This window comes from Ascaphus truei, chromosome 6 (assembly GCF_040206685.1).
Source record: "Ascaphus truei isolate aAscTru1 chromosome 6, aAscTru1.hap1, whole genome shotgun sequence".
Taxonomy (NCBI): Eukaryota; Metazoa; Chordata; class Amphibia; order Anura; family Ascaphidae; genus Ascaphus; species Ascaphus truei.
The window spans coordinates 133,683,086-133,697,473 of NC_134488.1; the positions used below are offsets into that span (position 1 = coordinate 133,683,086).

The 14,388-nt window shown below is 42.2% G+C and overlaps 1 long non-coding RNA gene across 1 annotated transcript; it reads left to right on the forward strand.

Annotated features, from left to right (window-relative positions):
- Positions 1 to 284: 284 nt before the first annotated feature.
- LOC142496602 (uncharacterized) lies at positions 285 to 12,114 on the forward strand. Its single transcript, XR_012802066.1, has 3 exons — positions 285 to 426; positions 9,798 to 9,944; positions 11,976 to 12,114. It is a non-coding gene; the product is annotated as an uncharacterized LOC142496602 (long non-coding RNA).
- The last annotated feature ends 2,274 nt before the right edge of the window (positions 12,115 to 14,388 follow it).

Below are 14,388 nucleotides of genomic sequence, written 5' to 3' on the forward strand. Positions count from 1 at the left end.
CCCTACTTGAGCAGAGGCACTAAGTTATTTGGAAGCAGGTTTGAGATGATATATACAGTATACAGCTGGAGACACTACTCAATTGAAGTCATCAATCTCCCGATTTTTGATTTAACAGAGGATTTGAACTACGGACGCTGAAGTATCCTCTCAGATTTTGCAATCCGTCTCTCGGAATGTTGTGGTAATGCTTGTGAGAAGGGGGTGAGCTCTTCCAACAGATGCAGCATATTATTATTACTGATTACTCCCCTCTCCTACCCAACTCTCTCACCACAGGTTCAAGTATTCATCACTGAATTTACAAAGGTTGCGCCCGAGACTTACCTTGTGACGCGGTGCTCTACGCCACTACTGACAAATCCCATATACGGGTGAACTACCAATGCTGCTCTGGGAATAACTGCAACACCAATAATTATGAGAGTAAGTGTGTCTGTTTGAAATCTAGAAAAAAGAGATATACAATACACAGTATAAATAGCTCAATTGTAAAAATAAAATAATTTTACAAAGCATGGAAAAAACCATTCAAGTTTTTTACGGTTAGGGTTTTACGTTCGATAATGCAGGATCAGCACTATTGCAGCTTGTAGAGTGAGGGCCATTACTATAATTGAGATGGAAAAAAGTACCAAAGTTAAAAGAAAAATCACTGCAACAACCTGTCTCTTATTTAATGCAATGCAATTATTGGACATATCTGAACACAGTGTGCATAACATAACATTTAAAGAGATTGGAATTCAAATCTTATTCTACCTTTATCTCTCAGCCTACTTACTTTTTGTCTCAGGTGTGAATTCTATGTATGTCAGAGCGGTTGATTGTGCAGTTTTCGAACAATGTTCTCTATTGAAGTCAGTGGGGAATTTCATCTGAAAACGTTCTGATTGGCCACTCCAGCATATACAGAAAAGGTCCTTCATTTTGTTATTTAAAAATTACTGTCATCATCCTTCAGAATATTTTCATAAAATAATCAGAAAACTGTTGGAATTCACAGTATTTTTTTGAATAGAATGTGCAAGATTATTTAGACATTGAGCTATGGTCATGTTACAGTTCTGGCTAAAACACATATCCCGGCAATAGTCATTCTGCCAAAGAGCAACTATTGACATTTTATTAATCCCATCCTGTAATCCAGGGAGAATTCAGAATACTTTGAACCAATACGACTTAGGAGAGAGAAGAACCTGTATGTGAGAGCACTCAGTATGTAGGTTTTAGAGACTAGAGAGACACTTGAGTCCTGAGGCTCAGGGTAGGTACAGTACCTGAGACACAGTATGGTTTATGTATAATTAGTTGTATTAAAATGTAAACTTTATTCCGAGCTATGCTCTAATTTAAAATAAAGTTGTTGTGAGGAAAACGACGAATGGTCCTCAATGTGTAAGTTTATAAACCTTGACTAAATAAGCGAATTTTAAAAAACAAAGAAATAGGGCCTTATTTAGTAAAGGTTGATAAAAATTATCTTCATGGCTTTTAAATCGCCGTTTTTTTGAGCGTCGCTATCACGGTATTCAGCAAGCCCTCATTACCGTTCATAGCAAAATTCCCAAAATGAGCGATTTGCTGCCAGCGATAGCATCGACCCTCTAAAAAGGCCTGACCCGGCGATACATTTCTGTTGAAGAGAGAGCCGCCTCTGCCAGTGAAAATCTCGCCTGCAAATTATGTTTTTTAGTATACATTTCTTTCATAGTATAGATGTGCAGGGGGTCTTCGGAGCTGAACCGCGTTGGTTTTATGTCCAGGGACCCCCTGCTTCCCGAGATACAGGCCTCTTTATGGGGTGCCAGTATCTCCTCTGCTTTGAAATGCAGAGGGATACCGGAACCCATAATGGGGCCTGTATCTTGGGAAGCAGGGGGTCCCCGGACATAAAACCAACGCAGTTCAGCTCCGGAGACCCCCTGCACATCTACACTATGAAAGAAATGTATATATAAAAAAAATATTTAAGAAACATCAATACATGTCCTCCCGGGTCCCCATACAATGTAAAACCATTATTTATTTTTTAACATAAATGATTCATACCCCAGACCTACGGAAGTCCCCGGTGGTCCCGACGGGTGTCCGCAGGCCCCACAGTGCACCAGAGGAGGGAGCACACAGTGTCTGGAGGCCTACGGGTGGTCACCGTAAGGCACCATGGTCCTCCAGGTGGTCTCTGCGGGTCACCGTGGGCCCCAAATGGGGACTCCACGGGTGGGACCGCGGGTGTCTGGGGGGCCCTGTGTCAGCCCCACAGGTGTCTGAGGGTCCTCGGATTATTCCCACAGGGATCTGGTTGTCCCTACGGTTCACGGGGCCCTCATAGCTGTGGGGCCACCGGTTCATCCCCGCAGGTGTCCCCCATGGGTCCCCAGCCTTATACCCATGGGCATCCGGGGAGTCCTCAGGTGGTCTCCAGAGGTCCCCGCAGACCTAAGGTACCAACCCTGTATGTTAACAATTAAACATGGCCAACATTTCAATCCCCCCTCCGCCCACACAGTAATGGGCAATGGGCAAAATAACTACAGGTAAACCCCGTTATAGCGCGGTGCTCGGGGTCCACCCCGAGACCACCGCGTTAGTAACGGGAACGCGCTAATTTTTTTAAAAAATGGCCGCCGCGCGCCTGATCGGGAGTGTCCAATGCCCGGGGTGTCCTCTGAAGGGGTTTCCGCCACCTTGGATGTGGGAGATGGGCGTGCGTGGGGGGAAAGGAGGGTTGTATTGCGCGGCTGTGCACGTGGGTGGGGTGGTGGTGGTTCCCGTGCTTGCCCGCTCGATGCGAGCGGACTGCGAGGGGGAAGCTGACGGGCACGAACGGGCGGGGAGGCTTGAGAGCCGAGTCTTGGTGCTTCCCCCCTTACTCCACTGTGTGTGTGTGTGGAGGGGGCTTCCCACTCCCCCCTCCCTACAAACGCGACCAACAGCCGCAGGAAGAGGCTTCAATCCGGGGCAAGTCGGGAGCAAGATGGCCGACACTGCTCCGTGAGGGAGGGTGAGGTGGCGCCTACATTGCCTGCCAACAGCTCAGGGGAACCCCAAGGAGAGGCATCAGCCGAAGAGATCTGCTCCGGAGATAGCGGGAAACTGGGTGAGTGATGTCATCAGCACAGTGTGTGTGTGTGTGTGTGTGTGTGTGTGTGTGTGTGTGTGTGTGTGTGTGTGTGTGTGTGTGTGTGTGTGTGTGTGTGTGTGTGTGTGTGTGTGTGTGTGTGTGTGTGGGCTGCTGACATGTGAGGGGGGTGGGCTGCTGACATTTGAGGGGGGGTGGGCTGCTGACATGTGAGGGGGGGTGGGCTGCTGACATGTGAGGGGGGGGTGGGCTGCTGACATGTGAGGGGGGGTGAGCTGCTGACAGGTGAGGGGGGTTGGGCTGCTGACATGTGAGGGGGGGTGGGCTGCTGACATGGGAGGAGGGGGGTGGGGGGCTGCTGACATATGGGGGGGACTGCTGAAATGGAATGGGCTGGGGGGGCTTCTGAAATGGGCTGTGGGGCCCGACTCTGTTTTCTTTGTGAGGGGGGAGCGTGGTGTGAGTTGCAGGGGGGGGGGGGTGGGAGTGATGTGAGGTGCATTGTGTGCAGTGTAGAGTGTGTGCAGTGGGTGCAGTGAGCAGTGTGTGCAGTGAGCAGTGTGTGCAGTGAACAGTGTGTGCAGTGAACAGTGTGTGCAGTGAGCAGTGTGTGCAGTGTGCAGTGTGTGCAGTGAGAGTGTGTGCTGTGTGCAGTGTGCAGTGTGAGCAGTGTGAAGTGTGAGCAGTGAGCAGTGTGTGTGCAGTGGTTGCAGTGAGAGTGTGTGCGGGAGCCATGGGAAAACCGCGTTATAACCGAATCGCATTATAACGGGTCGCGTTATAACGGGGTTTACATGTATTATCCAGATATGGATAATAGATTATTTGCCCATTATTAAACACAACATTAGAATGCATCAATAAAGTAAATAAATAAAGTTCTACTTACCACACCAGCAGGTCCCTCTGTCCTCCATTGCCAGAAAGCATACATACATAATAAAGACATTCTAATGGCCCCTAACCCCTTAAACATTTTAGCGGTTAATAACCGCTACAGTAATTAAGGGGTTAACCCACCCTGCCCCCACCCTGCCCCGCTACCCACCCGGCACTGAGAACTTTTCCTTTATGGGAATTGAGAGAATCATACCAAAAATGAGGGGCGGTGACTTGGTAAAACGGTTAGATTGTAGAGAGTCATTCTGGATCTTCATGCTTAAAACCCGGTTTCCAGATGGAATCAACATTGAATGGAGCATTAATCATTTTTTGAAGTGAATCATTGTTAGATATCTTAGTACTATCTTTAGTCATACCTCTCCTGAGTTTACCATTGCCTTGTGTTTAACAATAATAATCTTGTATTCATGTTTTGACTAAACAGGTTTATAGAAAATGAACATCCAAATAAGGGTTCGGATTGAGTGAAATTATTGCATTTGTAATTTTTATTCATGGTAACACAAACAATATCTAGTGCAATGTGAACACATTTCTCCAAGTAGAACCACATTATTGTTTATGGATAAGTTAAATATGCATTACTGTATATGGCTCTTCTTTCTTCTTTTTTCATGATTTGTTAAACAAATTATATGTACAATTAATTAAGTACTCATCCTCTGTACTTCAGGTAGGCTGCTCATATGTTTTTAATATAGGTATAAGTTAGTTTCAAAAAATGTTTTATTTTGTTTGATTATTATAAAAAAAAATAGTTTTTAAATTCACAATTTATGTATGTTTTTGTATATATTGGGTACAGTCTGCCTGATCAGGCTCTCAATCTAGACCTTAAATATATCTCAGGGTTGGTGTGTTTTTTCCCCATTCCTCTTCCCTTCTTCTTTCACCCCCCCCCCTCCTTTCCCTCCCTTTCCCCCCCTTTTTCCCTTCTCTTCCCCTCTCTTTCCTTCCCTCTCCCGCCTCCCTCCTTCTTCTCCCTTCTCTTTCCCCTTTTTCCTCCTTTTCCCTCCTTCTTCTCCCTTCTCTTTCCCCTTTTTCCTCCTTTTCCATCCCTTTTTCCTTTCACTCCCCCCCCCCCCTCAGTGGGGCATGTCAATGGGTGTCTGTATAGGTTTATGAGGCATTCCCATGGACATCCCCGTTGTGTGGGTGGTCACACCTTATTTTCAATATGTTCAAGATTCACTTAGAGCATGTTGGCGCATGCGCGAGTACTTAGGACCTTAGTGGCATCAATCCGCGGGATCTGAGTCTGTTTATTGAGAAATATCGATCTGCGCATGCGCAGAAAAACGTGGCTTGCTTGAGGCGCATCTCGCGAGATTTTGCCCTCCATTGCCCTGCGGTGCGTGTCACCGAGCAGGTGGGTTTGGAGGCTCTTTTTTCGCAGTGTGAACAGGTATTCAGCCGCTTTTATATGATGCTCACACAGCTATATGTTATATCCTTAATTAACATGAGGTTACCAATTAGTGATTTGGGCGCCAAATCGGCAGACTGTCCCTATTTATAGGGTGATGTATACCATGTTAACACACTTCTTGATAAAGTGCAATTTACCTGCACCAAACGCGTAGAAGGTTGCAGCCTTCCGTTTTTTATGTCCCTGCAATAAAGAAATATTTTGCCAGACCTGCCATCACCTTTTTTGCTTTGCGTTGCACCAACCTACATTGACTGGATTTCTACCCACCCAGGAGGCCTAAGCACCCACCCCGGGCTGACTATACCCAACCTGTACCTATTGAGTAGTATAGTGGTACATCATACCCATAAAATAATAATATGTGCATGATAAGCCTCTATAGCACTCAATGGGTACCCTGATCACAATACATTAATGCACCAAACACACAATAATAAAACATTTAAAAAATCCAAAAAAACACACTTCATTAAATAAAAACAGTAGCCAGCTAATCGAATGAATACAAGCAATAACAAGATCACCAATTAATTAATAAAACCATTAGCCAATCAAAACAATTAATTCCTATAACAATTCAGAATTATTTCAAACAGTAACCAATCAAACCAATTAATTACTAAACCAACTTGAAATTAATAGTAACAATAACCAATGAAACCGATTAATACAAAATTAATGAATTAATTGAAACATTAAACTACAAAAGAAATAAAATAAAAACATATCAGAAACAACCATTAAACGCATTAGCCAATACAATTCATCCTTCATTAAAAAAGAAAACAATTGCCAACATTTTATTTCAATCAAGCTGAAAAATATCAAACAATTACATCCACATAATAAACTAACATTGCAAAAAACAGCAGCAATATCAAGCCACAAATGCCCCCCAAATATTGTCCTAATAATGTATTGATCTGTAACCTAAAGTGGTATCGATTAGTATATTATCAGTTAATGTTTCCCCCCCCCTCCAAAAAAAACAAAAAAAAACACATCCAATGGAAAACCTGTAAAAAAAGACATTTACAAACATTCAATATATTACTTACCATTAGAAGCGCTTGCCCTCCGACTCTTGGGGAAACAGGAAGCTCACGTACCTTGAAGGCCTCAAACAGCATCCGATGCCATCCGCCATGAAGATCCGGATCAGGTACCCAAATCTTCTTTCTTTAATCACCTTCTTCTACCTTCATCTGTCACCATTTCTTGATCTTCTTTATCTTATATCTTCATCTGTCAATCCAAAAGGCCCCATGGCAGATCCCAACCGATGTTGTCTCGTCATCTTCTTGGGCTCAAATGATTCATCACGGCCTTAAATAGGGCTTGTGACGTCACATTTTGCCTCAAAATGGTTTAACAGCCACCTGATTGGCTGTTAAAACCATGTGTCGACTTTAATTTTTTTTTTTTAAAATGACGTCACTTAAAGGGAATTATGCCAGCCAATCAGAATGGCTGGGCTTCATTCGCCTTTAAGATGACGTCACTAAATCCAAGATGGCCGGCATCTAATGGTATTTCAGCAAATCAGATTGTGGAAATGGTTGTGATTGGCTGAAATACCATGTGACGCCGGCTTCTTGAGCCAATCAGGTGGCTGTTAAACCATTTTGAGGCATAATGTGACGTCACAAGCCCTATAGAAGGCCTTGACGCCTCATTTGAGCCATAGAAGACGACAAGACAACATCGGTTGGATCTACCATGGGGCTTTTTGGATTACAAGAAGAAGATGTGAAGATAGAAGAAGGTGATTAAAGAAAGAAAAAAGAAAATTTGGGTACCTGATCCGGATCTTCATGGCAGATAGCATCGGATGCTGTTTGAGGCCTTCAAGGTACGTGAGTTTCCTGTTTCCCCGGGAGTCGGAGGGCCAGCGCTTCTAATGGTAAGTAATATATTGAATGTTTGTAAATGTCTTTTTTTTTTTTACAGGTTTTTCATTGGATGTTTTTTTTTTTTTAATTTTTTGGGGGGGAACATTGACTGATAATATATTAATCGGTACCATCATCAAACCTATGCAGGAAAAAGGCCACATTTTTTCGAAGTCCCCACTTATCGCTGCTCATCGACGCATCTCCCCACCAATCTGCCAAAATTTTGAGGCGTATTGATTTGGGGATAAGATCACCTTTTAAGGGCGGTGATAGGCGGCGATTGACGGCGATAGGCGAATCGCGGCTACTAGAATCGCGTGAGTTTATGATCATTCCGAAAATTGTTGATAAGTGGCTTATCGCCGCTCAATTGGGGATTTGATTTTGGTCATAAGATTTTTCGGCGATGCAGGCCGTTATCGCCCACTTATCGAGGCTTACTGTATATGAGTAGCTGTTTTGGCCGATAAGTGGACTATAAGTGCCTTATCGACGCTTACTGAATAGGCCCCATAGTCTCTGCATGTAGGTGTAGGTAAAGTCTAATCCTCAGTTAGTACTGAGTCTAACCGTTACAGAACAGTTTTCTACCATCACTCATGTGCTTGTGACTGGTGGAGTGAGACCAAGGAGATATTCCTGCTAGGCTCCGTGTATCTGATAAAGCAGTACGAGTGTACACAGGTACGTGTATAGACCACTGTGTGAGCCAAGAATGTGGTTCACACTGGGTTTATAAAGACACGTTTTGCAAGGTAAGTATCTGTTTATGCAATGTGAGCCTGTGTATGTGCATGCACTGGCTCGGTGTTCCGATCTTCTGCACTGCTTGTTGCCCGAATGCTGACTCTTATATCATCAGATCCTATAACGAGATAGTTACACTACTCGCTTAACTTATGTATACATATGTTTTTGGACCCTGGGTGAGTCTAAAATATGGCTCCCTCAGGGTTTCTAGTAACACGATTGGCACAGCTGGGTGCTTATCTGTTCGGATGTGAGCCTGTATAGGAATACACACTTGCTCAGCGTTCCTGTCCAGTGGAACAACTGTCTGCTCACGAGCTAATTGTTACTTAGTAGACAGGTTAATTACCCTTACTCTGTGTTCTGTTATATGAACTGCTGTTCGCCCGACTGATAACTCTGGATACTGGACAAGGTAATATTAGTACTCTTTTCCTTCATATATGTGAGTGTTGGACCCCGAGTGAGCTTAGTATATGGTTCGCTCAGGGTCACTGATTACACGACTTCAGCAGCTGACTGACTGTCCGCTCGCTTACTAAGTGTTCTGATCAGATAGACAATGGTCTGCTCAAACACTGGCTGTTCTTATAACGGTTTGATAACTTTGTAGAGAGGTTCTCAATTCACCCTGCATTGGTGTTCCGTTATGTGAACAGCTGTTTGCCCGACTGGTAGCTCGTATACCCGTGGGTACTGGAAAAGGTATAAGTGATACTCCTTTCCCTCATATATATGCGTGTTGGACCCCGAGTGAGCCTAGTATATGGTTCGCTCAGGGTCACTGATTATACGACGTAAGCAGCTGACTGGCTGTCCGTTCGCTACCTTAGCATTCCGATCCAATAAACAACTGTCTACTCTACCGCTTACTATTCTTATAACGGTTTATAGAAGGTTGGTCATTTACCTGCAGTAAGGGTGCCAAAAACCAGCAAAATTGCTGTACATTCCCCCATGGATGGCACCGATGAGGATTGCTGCTTATAATAAGTTTGTGAGGTCTAAAAAGTGGTATTATATTGATCCACTGCCGCTTAGTAGTTAAAGAAACGGGTTTACTCAGATCAGCGATCTGAGACACTTCCTAGTGACGTCATCACGTCCACCGCCGATGTATGTTTCGATCATAGCTTTCTCAAGGCTGGACTTTGGCTATACTTTGAACCAATAAGATTATAGTAAGTATTGTGCAAATATGATGCACGTTACATCTAGAAATATGAAAAAAAGTCTTTGCCAAATTTCTAAAATTATTTGTTAATTTTTTTTTTCAAACAAATTGCAACAATTTCATGAAATAATAATAATAATAATAATAATAATAATAATAATTATTATTATTTAAACCAACCAACCATGTTATACATTATTAATTATATCATGATTAGAATTAGTCTATTCACTTAATAGTATAGCTATTTTAGTCATTAAAACACTACAGTATATGAATATTAAAAAGCAGAAATGCTTGACCACATAATTCTACACTATTATCTGCTGTAAATATCTTCTGCATTTAATAGTGTTCTGTACTGACCAACTTCATTTTTGAGTGAGAATTTGCTATAAAACCTGCAAAATACCTTATCATTAATATATATATTAATTGGAGAACTTTAGTAATATATGAGTGCCAAATAACTACCCATAATTACACATTTATTAGAGAAATGTAATATAAGTTGTAGGCATTTAGGAATATAACTCTGCTAATACTGTTGGTTATTAGTGCCTCCTGACACCGGGGAGCCGAGCGGAAGACTATGTCCATCCTGCTTTAGCAATACTTTGGAGACATGTACCAGTGACAGGCAGATCATGTGCAGAGGTCCGGAGGACAGATGTTTTGCATTCAGGGGGAGAGGAAAAGACCCAGGTAACTATTCTCAATCTACTAATGTGCAGCTCACATGAGGAAGCAGGTATTGGGTCAGTCTTTTACATCTCCTACTTTCCACTAATGAAAAATAATTAAACTGTAGCAACTTTTTTTAACCTGTTAAACCCCTATATAATTATGGACAAAGGAATGAGACAAAGAGATCTCTCCTTGATCAAATCGTAAAGCAATTAAGAAATGTCCATACACGCGATTGCATAGAAATAGTTCTTAGGAATTGAACAATTGTATCATGCTCCAGACTGCTTGCACACTTTAGTGAGCTTTTATCTACTGTATGATGCACTGAAATGTCACCATGAAGAGAGAATTAGTATTCAGTAGTGAGTACTCACTAAGTAACAACTGAAGCCGCCACTTCATCAAAGGCCCAGCACAGTCATCTCTCAAGTCCTGGATTCTTCAAAACTACAATCAGATAAATAGAGGTGCACTCAGAGACACGCTGGTACTCACTAACATAGGATCTTTATTACTTAACACTATTGAGGGGGTCTCCGAAGCATGAAGAAAGAGTACGCATATAGCACAGATCAGATAATTCAAACCATTTATAAAACTCTTAAAAATGCACACTTACAGTGTTGCCAAATAATATTCCCTTTTATTTTGTACATCTGCACTTACAGTAGATTTGTTCTTTTTTTAATGTTTTATCCCCCATGCTCCCCCTGTATCGTGAGAAAACAGTTCTACATTTTGGGGAAGAGTGAAGACAACCCCACTGGAGGGTAGAAGCAGGGGGGTGACACTTTAATATTGATTTTACACTTGCTTTTTTATATTTTTGCACCATTATCACTATAAGTCACAATTTGTTTAATAAGCACTGTTTAGGGTGTTAGCGCCTTCTATATTCACCACATTTGGCACAATTTTAAATGTCCTTAGTCACGTGACCATGGAAATAAAATGCATAGGAGATACCGGAACCCCATAACGGGGCCTGTATCTCTGCAAATAGGGGGTCCCCAGACCTCAATTCAACGAGATTCTGCTTCGGAGACCCACTGCTAGAATACTGTACACTAGTATTACATTTTATATTAAAAAAAAATTGATCTCTGGCGAGATTTGAGCAGGGAGAGGTGGCTCTCTCTCTGCAGCAGAAATAAATTGTCAGGTGAGGCCTTTTCAGAGAGGAGATCATCACGTCGCTGGCTATTGGCCAGTTTTGTAAATGTTGCTATCACAGGAACTCTGGCTTTGTGAATACTGTGATAGCAACGTTGTCAAAACTGGAGATTTTTTCCCCGGAGCTTAGATCATAGGCCCCATAGTATTGAACTAAAGAAATTCCCATATTGGATATTGTATTGTATTGAATGTCTTTATTTATATAGCGCCATTAGTGTACATAGCGTTTCACATTAGTAATACACATGACAATCATATAAATAACAAATAATAAAAATAACAGATCATGGGAATAAGTGCTTCAGACATAAAAGTAACATTTCGGAAGAGGAGTCCCTGCTCCGGGGAGCTTACAATCTAATTGGTGGGGAGAATGTACAGAGACAGTAGGAGGGCGTTCAGGTAAGTGCGTCTGCAGGGGGCAAAGCTTTATGTATCGTGTATAGTATTAGCCACGGTGTTACTCATATGCGTCTTTAAGCAAGTGTGTCTTAAGGTGGGTCTTAATGCATTGGATGCATTGGGGCTTCTCTGTTTCTTGTATTTCACTCTTTTACCCCTTGTTTTAGTGACCTGAAATTAATTGTATAACGTCTTATTCACATTCAGGAGTCTTATACAGGAAATGCTGTTTTACTTTGTAACTAATGGGAGGGGCAGGGAGACTTGTTTGATCATGGGTCAATGTTATTTTTGATTAATAAGAAGAGTAGAACTATATGACCATGATGTCAATTCTATACATTAGGTATGTGGACAACTGCTACCTCTGTATACTGTGTCTATGTGCATAGCAGAATATTCTCTACACTATCACTGTGTAGGTATCAATATTTGTTATTACAGAATATATTAAACACTTTATTACAGATGGTGTGGAAGACGACTATGCAGCCAAAGGCTGCACCTCTCCCATCGCCTGTGATATGGGCTTCGGTGCATTGGCTGGAGTTCAAGAAATGTTTCATGTGGCTTTCAACTGCACCTAATCACATGGGGAATAAAATAAATGCAGAAGGTTTTCTAAGGACTTATGCAAATTAATAAATGTCAATAAAATGTTAATAAACATTATTACTGTTTCTTCTGAGTAATATGTGATGTCTATTTTAATGTAACACAGTCATTTAGCATCTCCTAATATTTAACTATAGGATATACAGTTAATGATCAAATATAGCAAGATTAACAAAAAAAAGAGGGGGGGGGAGAAGGATACATAGTGAGTGCGTGTACCTCTCAGAAATGCTGTTCATAGAAAGTTATACTCATCCACATTACACAAATACAAAGTAAAATAGGTATTGTTCTAATATCTTTCCCCATGAAAAATGTTTCTTTGTGGACCTGAATGTTGGGTAATTTGAATAAAATGTGTTGACCTGAGCACTTTATTTAAATGCCCTGCATCCTTCTTCTTACCAAATAGAGGCTAAATAAATGATCAGAAGCAGAGATGGACAGAACAGTGCCCAATAATTACAGAGCCAAGAATTCCTTCCCAATCCCAAACAGAAACACCCATGGGCCAATATACAGACTGTTAGAGAGGCTTTAATAAGCAATGTCTGTTACTAACGAATATCAGCTCCAGCAGCACATCACATTATAACACAGACAATCACAGACTTTCTGTTTCATTCAATAGCGGTGATAAATAACTAGTGATATTTTATGTTTACATTTTTTGTGTGGTTTTTTTTAGCAATAAAAAGGTCTAAGAGAATTACAAAATTACAAAATCAGTCTTAGATGTTGGAGGAATCTGTAAAACATGCTAAATTATATTATTATAATTTCTTATTTGCGCTCACAGGTAGAGATGTTACAGAGTTAACGATTTGCAAAATTTGTCGCTCTCCCCCAAGTGAAATGGTGTGATAGATGCTGTATGCTTCTGCAGATTGTCTGGTAAAGATTAATTGGACCCTAACAGCACCTTTGGCATTACGCCTGGGAGTATTTCAAGGATGCCCCCTATCCAGGCAACTGTACATACTGGCCATTGAGCCCTTCATCTGCATGTGGAAGAGGTTCACTGGGCTGGTGTTGCAGGAGCCTGACATGTGGGTAACCTTAAAAGAAAAGAAAATAATTGTGCCAATCGTGTTTAAGTGAATTCTAGACTTCAGTCCCACACAAAATGTAAACCTGCTGCCAGAGTTTCTTAGAGGTGATTCACCAACCTCTATATGTGACAGTCTCAAGCAAAAAGGGGATCCTCCGGCGGGTGATTCCACTTGTGACTCCGGGACACATGCAATATAAATAGAGAGAGGGACCACAATCAGGAGTGGTTAGGGTACAATAACAAATGCATAGGTTTCTATTGGGAACACACTTACATTGGGATAGCATATCTTCCGTGGGGATAAGGAGGACCTCTTGATGATACCTCAAATTAGGGAAGAGAAGGGAACATAGTATAACACTGTTTTATTAACAAAAAAATTTAAAAAGAGATTGGAATCTCACAAACGGCCAACAAATAATGGCATAGAGAGGAGGTGTCTCCAGACTCCACAGACCGTCTTCCAGAGTCTTTGACTGTCGATGTGGATTCTGCTCCAGTTGGTTAGATGTTATTGCAAGGGTTTAGTAAACAGCAGGGGGTCTTCCGGTGCTCATGCACAGACCGGATTTCCTCCCGTTTGTCACTCTCCGTGCCGCAGCTCCCGCCTTCTGCGCATGCGCTCCGGTCGCAGTGCTGACCAAACTGGAATTGTGCTCTCACTCTTCTGTACGGTGGCCTGTGATGTCCAAAGTTCGTCAGACGCGTTTCGCAAATTAGCTTCCTCAGTGACGTAGAACCATACAGGGTAAGAGCACTATCACACACAGATCACACAGATTATAACAGCTGCAGAATTTACGTAACCTCACACAGACCCAGAAGACCACAAATGGCGAAATTTAATTTAGCGCTGCTCTCTGCATGAGGCCCTTAGGGCCTCATGCAGAGAGCAGCGCTATTAACAATCTCGCCATTTTCCGGCGAAAATTGCGCTAAAAACAGCCGAAAATGGCGAGGTATGAAAAAAGCGCCATTTTTTTTTTCTATTTATAAATCTCGCCGCACGGCTGGCGAGAACCTACATCTCGCCAGTCTGAAAAATATCCAAATTCAGAAAGGCGCGCTCGCCATCTAGCGGCTGTTTTTGGCGCGATTTTCGTCAATTTTCTCCGCCAACTAAAGTTGGCAAGAAGCAGGAGCTCGCCGGCTATAGGGGAAAAAAAAAATGCGCGATTTTTTTTTCCCCTTTCAGCTGCGCGCATCTCCTCA